This window comes from Oncorhynchus gorbuscha, linkage group LG24 (assembly GCF_021184085.1).
Source record: "Oncorhynchus gorbuscha isolate QuinsamMale2020 ecotype Even-year linkage group LG24, OgorEven_v1.0, whole genome shotgun sequence".
Lineage (NCBI taxonomy): Eukaryota > Metazoa > Chordata > Actinopteri > Salmoniformes > Salmonidae > Oncorhynchus > Oncorhynchus gorbuscha.
Window position 1 is genome coordinate 61,971,749 of NC_060196.1, and position 7,500 is coordinate 61,979,248.

The 7,500-nt window shown below is 42.3% G+C and overlaps 1 pseudogene; it reads left to right on the plus strand.

Annotated features, from left to right (window-relative positions):
• Nucleotides 1-7,500, plus strand: part of LOC124012285 — a 179,274-nt pseudogene that overhangs the window by 158,241 nt on the left and 13,533 nt on the right.

The window sequence follows — 7,500 nt, forward strand, 5'->3', positions numbered from 1 at the left end:
CCTGTTGCTGCTTCCTTACACCCCTGCTGCTGCTTCCTTACACCCCTGCTGCTGCTTCCTTACACCCCTGCTGCTGCTTCCTTACACCCCTGCTGCTGCTTCCTTATACCCCTGCTGCTTCCTTACACCCCTGCTGCTTCCTTACACCCTGCTGCTTCCTGACACCCCTGCTGCTTCCTTACACCCTGCTGCTTCCTGACACCCCTGCTGCTGCTTCCTGACACCCTGCTGCTTCCTGACACCCCTGCTGCTTCCTTACACCCCTGCTGCTTCCTTACACCCTGCTGCTTCCTGACACCCCTGCTGCTGCTTCCTTACACCCCTGTTGCTGCTTCCGTACACCCCTGCTGCTGCTTCCTTACACCCCTGTTGCTGCTTCCTTACACCCCTGCTGCTTCCTTACACCCCTGCTGCTTCCTTACACCCTGCTGCTTCCTTACACCCCTGCTGCTTCCTTACACCCCTGCTGCTTCCTTATACCCTGCTGCTTCCTTACACCCCTGCTGCTTCCTTACACCCCTGCTGCTGCTTCCTTACACCCCTGCTGCTTCCTTACACCCCTGCTGCTTCCTTACACCCCTGCTGCTTCCTTACACCCTGCTGCTTCCTGGCACCCTGCTGCTTCCTGACACCCTGCTGCTTCCTGACACCCCTGTGCAGAGCCTATCGTAGTACAGTTCCCCACACTGTATGAAAGAGTACAAACACAAAACTCCTCAATCCAGAGACACATACAACATACAAACCCTCCTTCCCAAAAAGGCCTGTGGTGTTGATGGTATATTAAACAAAATGATAAAATATACAAACCACAAATTCAAATGGGATATACTGTACTTAAATGCTTTAACATCAACCTTGGCATCTCCTCACAAATGTGGAACTAAGGTCTGATCATATTCAAATTTGAGACAAATTTGACCCCAATAATTACCGTGGAATCTGCGTCAACAGTTTCCGCTGAAAAATCCTCAACAGCAGACTCCAACATTTTTTTCAGTGAAACCAATGTACTGAGCAAATGTCAAATTGGCTTCTTACCAAAATATCACACGACAGACCATGTATACACCCTACACACGCGTATTGACAAATAAACCAAACAAAAGCAATGTCTTCTCATTCTTTGTTGATTTCCAAATAGCTGTTGACACGACGGCCTGCTATACCATTTGATGAAAAGTGGTGTTGGGTGGAAAATATACGATTAATGTACACAAGAACAAGTGTGCAGGTGAAGGCACTCTAATAGTCTACAACACCCGGCCTCACCCTACTAGAATCTGAAATCAAATGTCTACTGTTTGCTGATGATCTGGTGCTTCTGTCCCCAACCAAGTGTCACGCCTTGGTCTTAGTATTTTGTGTTTTCTTTAATTATTTGTTTAGGACAGGGTGTGACATGGGTTTATTGTGTTGTCGTATTGGGTTTTTTGGGATTGTGGCTGATATAGTCTAGTATAGGCTTGGCTGCCTGAAGCGGTTCTCAATCAGAGTCAGGTGATTCTCGTTGTCTGATTGGGAACCATATTTAGGTAGCCTGAGTTTCACTGTGTATTTTGTGGGTGATTGTTCCTGTCTCTGTGTAGTTTCACCAGATAGGCTGTAATTAGGTTTTCTCGTTCCGTTTGTTGTTTTGTATTTATTTAGTTATTTCATGTATCACTATTTTTTCATTAAAGAACATGAGTAACCACCACGCTGCATTTTAGTCCTCTCCTTCAACTGACGAACGTCGTTACACCAAGGAGGGTCTACTGCAGCACCTAGATCTTCTGCACAGATTCTGTCAGACCTGGGCCCTGACAGTAAATCTCAGTAAGACAAAAATAATGGTGTTCCAAAAAAGGTCCAGTCGCCAGGACCACAAATACAAATTCCATTTAGAGACCGTTGCCCTAGAGCACACAAAAATGCTATACATACCTCGGCCTCCTAAACATCAGCGCCACAAGTTAAACACCACAGGTGACTTCCACAAAGCTGTGAACGATCTGAGAGACCAGGAAAGTATGGCATCAAAAGGGACATAAAATGTGATATTCCAAAAACAAATAAAAAAATACTTAAATCATTTAAAGAACCCATTGCCCTTTATGGTTGTGAGGTCTGGGGTCACCAACAAAGAATTCACAAAATAGGAAAAACACCAAATTGAGTCTCTGCATGCAGAATTCTGCAAAAAAAAAGATTCTGTGTACAACATAGAACACCAAATAATGCATGCAGATACCCGCTAATTTTAAAAAATCCAGAAAAGATACATTAAATTCTACAACCACCTAAAAGGAAGCGATTCCCAAACCTTCGATAACAAAACCATCACCTACAGAGGCATGAACCTGGAGAAGAGGCCCTTAAGCAAGCTGGTCAAGCAAATCATGAGAAAACAAAAAGACAATTACTTAACACATTGGAAAGAATTAACAAACTAGAATGTTATTTGGCCCTGAACCGAGAGAACACAGTAGCAGAATACCTGACCACTGTGACTGACCCAAAAATTAAGGAAAGCTTTGACTGTGTACAGACTCAGTGAGCATAGCCTTGCTATTGAGAAAGGAGAGACTATGTACAGACTCAGTGAGCATAGCCTTGCTATTGAGAAAGGAGAGACTATGTACAGACTCAGTGAGCATAGCCTTGCTATTGAGAAAGGCAGACTACTTGTATCCAGTCAGTCAATCAATCAAGTTGATTGATCCCTTCTTACATCAGCAGAGGGTCACAAAGTGTCTGTCTGTCTGTCTGTCTGTCTGTCTGTCTGTCTGTCTGTCTGTCTGTCTGTCTGTCTGTCTGTCTGTCTGTCTGTCTGCCTGTCTGTCTGTCTGTCTGTCTGTCTGTCTGTCTGTCTGTCTGTCTGTCTGTCTGTCTGTCTGTCTGTCTGTCTGTCTGTCTGTCTGTCTGTCTGTCTGTCTGTCTGTCTGTCTGTCTGTCTGTCTGTCTGTCTGTCTGTCTGTCTGTCTGTCTGTCTGTCTGTCTGTCTGTCTGTCTGTCTGTCTGTCTGTCTGTCTGTCTGTCTGTCTGTCTGTCTGTCTGTCTGTCTGTTCCATAAGAAAACAGATTACGTGACCTCTCAGTAACCTGTCTGTCTGTCTGACCTTTTTTTGTTCCGTCAGAAAACGGCAGCGGACGGTAAACGCCAGGAGATCATCGTTCTGGACCCCAAGAGGAGTAACGCCATCAACATCGGACTGACCGTCCTGCCTCCTCCTCGCACCATCAAGACCGCCATTCTCAACTTTGATGAGTACGCACTCAACAAGGAGGGCATCGAGGTGAGAGATGATGATGATGAGGCATCGAGGTGAGAGATGATGATGATGAGGCATCGAGGTGAGAGATGATGATGATGAGGCATGATGATGATGATGAGGCTGATCGAGGTATAATGCAATTAAAGAATAGGTGTTGTGGTGCTGTAAAACCTTGGTAGAGCATGGGGGGAATAGGTGTTGTGGTGCAGATGTGAATTTCCTTTATTTTTCAGCTTCAGACCAATGCCTACTTCTGACTTAAAACATTGTTTTGTTGTTTTTTTTTACACCGAAAGGTGATATAAAATGTAAATTCCGATAGAGTCAACTTCATAAATACAATTCAGAGATGGCCACAATTTCTCTTGACAAGTTGCGGGTTTATACAGCCTTTTCTGTACAAGACCAGTTCTACCACACCTGATACTACTATTCACGGTCTCGAAGAACAGCTGAGATCTCAGTGAACAGCTGAGTAGGAGAATCAGATGTGGTAGTAGAATCAGGTGTGGTAGTAGAATCAGGTGTGGTAGTAGAATCAGGTGTGGTAGTAGAATCAGATGTGGTAGTAGAATCAGGTGTGGTAGTAGAATCAGGTGTGGTAGTAGAATCAGGTGTGGTAGTAGAATCAGGTGTGGTGTAGAATCAGGTGTGGTAGTAGAATCAGGTGTGGTAGCACTGGACTATTCATGGAAGAACAGCTGAGTAGTAGAATCAGGTGTGGTAGTAGAATCAGGTGTGGTAGTAGAATCAGGTGTGGTAGTAGAATCAGGTGTGGTAGTAGAATCAGGTGTGGTAGTAGAATCAGGTGTGGTAGTAGAATCAGGTGTAGTAGTAGAATCAGGTGTGGTAGTAGAATCAGGTGTGGTAGTAGAATCAGGTGTGGTAGTAGAATCAGATGTGGTAGTAGAATCAGGTGTGGTAGTAGAATCAGGTGTGGTAGTAGAATCAGGTGTAGTAGTAGAATCAGGTGTGGTAGTAGAATCAGGTGTGGTAGTAGAATCAGGTGTGGTAGTAGAATCAGGTGTGGTAGTAGAATCAGATGTGGTAGTAGAATCAGGTGTGGTAGTAGAATCAGGTGTGGTAGTAGAATCAGGTGTGGTGTAGAATCAGGTGTGGTAGTAGAATCAGGTGTGGTAGTAGAATCAGGTGTGGTAGTAGAATCAGGTGTGGCAGCACTGGACCTGAACAGAAAAGGCTGCATAACACTGTGAATTGTCAAGAGCAATTTGATAACTCCCTGATACAATGTAACAAATGACAAACTGCAGACCAATGAGAGAGAGACAGAGGCAATCCGATCAAAATGTACGTTCTGAGAAGCAAAAACCAGGACCTTCAGTTAGCGGTTCCACATTAACCCTTGTTTTATAAACACGTTAACCCTTGTTATAAACACGTTAACCCTTGTTATAAACACATTAACCCTTGTTATAAACACATTAACCCTTGTTATAAACACACTAACCCTTGTTATAAACACGTTAACCCTTGTTATAAACACATTAACCCTTGTTATAAACACCCTTGTTATAACCACAAATTAATGAAAATACAGTCATTAGATGCATAACACAAAAATAGATAAATTTACAAATCTGAAATTGGATCTTCTAAAATGTAGAACACAAAACTCCAGCCACATTTGTCCTAAGTAAACTTTCCAGCTGCAGTGAAACACATGTCCTCGTTTATAAATATGACGACAGGTGGGAAGTGTTCACAGATGTGGAACAGAGCATAAATGTGAAGTATTGATAGATTGTAGTACCATGTGTACTGAGTGCACTTTGAATTGACAGAATTCGTTTACCGGCTTTAACGGCATTTCTCCCGTGACAGGCGCATACCCACAATCCACCACTCTCACGGAGGAGGGCAACGACCTCTTTCTTCCTCGAGAGTCTGAGAGCTGGTCTCTCCTCCGTTCTTGCAAGACAAACGCAGTAGTACACACCATCACACTCGCTGACACCTTCCTGCCACTCAACCAACCCAAAAGGATCTTTTAAGATCCACCTAATATTTGCAAATAAGCAGCACTGTGTCAAAACAACTCACTAAATCAAATCAAATCAAATCAAATCAAAAAGACAATGATCAAAATGTACGTTCTGAGAAGCAAAAACCAGGACCTTAAGTTAGCGTTTCCACATTAACCCTTGTTATAAACACATCAACCCTTGTTATAAACACATTAACCCTTGTTATAAACACACTAACCCTTGTTATAAACACGTTAACCCTTGTTATAAACACACTAACCCTTGTTATAAACACACTAACCCTTGTTATAAACACGTTAACCCTTGTTATAAACACGTTAACCCTTGTTATAAACACGTTAACCCTTCTTATAAACACATTAACCCTTGTTTTATAAACACATTAACCCTTGTTATAAACACATTAACCCTTTGTTATTAACACATTAACCCTTGTTATAAACACATTAACCCTTGTTATAAACACATTAACCCTTGTTATAAACACATTAACCCTTGTTATAAACACATTAACCCTTGTTATAAACACATTAACATTAATTTGGTTTAAAATATATTTTTAAAATAGTTAAAAACAAGTTCACGTGTTGATAAAACAGTCTAATTTATACCAGTTAGTTTACTTATTGCGTTTGCTCTACCCAAGTTAGCAAGCATGTCATTTTCTTTCAACTGTGCACATGTTTGGTTGCGCTAGCCAGCAATGTGCTGCTTACACTATGTGGATGGCAAATGTGGATTCTAATGACAATAAGAGGACTGCATTATAAGAGGAGGGAGCGTACGGAATTAATGCGATAAGGGCTGTAACGTTAGCTAAGTTTAAACGGCTTTGCTTTGGATGGTCAAAAATCAAAGTGTCTGTCTGTAGTGCTAGCTAGCTACCTATGCTTTGTGGAAGAATGTGGGATATAAGCTATTGTCAACATTGAGTTGTTACTGGCTAGCTAATTGGCTATAGCAGGCAAGGGCGTTCACTAGCTTATTTGTTTGTTTACACAGATTACTTCAGCCTTATATATAAAAAAATATAAAAAACATTCATTGGCAAAATATAGCTATCTAGCTTTCCTCGCGTGTTGGTTAGCTAGCTAGCCAATATTAGTTCTCATCTGACTGGTAACTTATTCATCTGTGGTATAATATTACATTAGCTAGTTAGCTAATGTTACAGCTGCTAGTTAGCTAATGTTACAGCTGCTAGTTAGCTAATGTTACAGCTGCTAGTTAGCTAATGTTACAGCTGCTAGTTAGCTAATGTTACAGCTGCTAGCTAATGTAGTTAGCTAATGTTACAGCTGCTAGTTAGCTAATGTTACAGCTGCTAGTTAGCTAATGTTACAGCTGCTAGTTAGCTAATGTTACAGCTGCTGGTTAGCTAATGTTACAGCTGCTGGTTAGCTAATGTTACAGCTGCTGGTTAGCTAATGTTACAGCTGCTAGTTAGCTAATGTTACAGCTGCTGGTTAGCTAATGTTACAGCTGCTGGTTAGCTAATGTTACAGCTGCTGGTTAGCTAGCTACCTAATGTTAGCTAATCAAATCTAATCAACATGCAGCTCACAAATAACAAGCAACTTATTTTTCATGTTGGGCAATTATCTGTTTTCATTTATTGACATAACCTCAGCTTGAGTACAAACATATAGCTAGCTATCTATAGTAGCTTAGGCTTGTCCTCAACCACTTCTTATCAGCCGCCACTTCATCGCTGGCTGCTGTCTGGCTGGTACAGGCAGCGAGCTGTTTGTGTTGTTGAGTTGTTGAGCAACCGAGTTGCTGGCCCGGGTTGATAGAACTCTGAGATTTGGGTGAAAATAAATAGTTTAGCATTGTCAGAAATGCTACAAAAAGGTAGCACATCTTTGTATCTTAATGGGTGGAAATGAGAGCGATGGATTTTTTTATATTTTTTTATAAAAACTGTTGCATCTACAATCCAACGATTACTACCTACAGATGAAATTGTGGATACCATTTTTATGTGTCTGTGTCCAGTATGAAGGAAGTCACCTTTCCCCTCCCCTTTCCTATCATGGTCCTCTGCCCCCCCCCCCCTGTAGAAAATCTTGACGATGATCCCTTCGGAGGAGGAGAAGCAGAAGATACAGGAAGCTCAGCTGGCCAATCCGGACGTCCCCCTGGGCTCAGCAGAACAGTTCCTTCTCACCCTGTCCTCCATCAGCGAACTGTCAGCCAGACTACAGCTCTGGGCCTTCAAGATGGACTACGAGGCT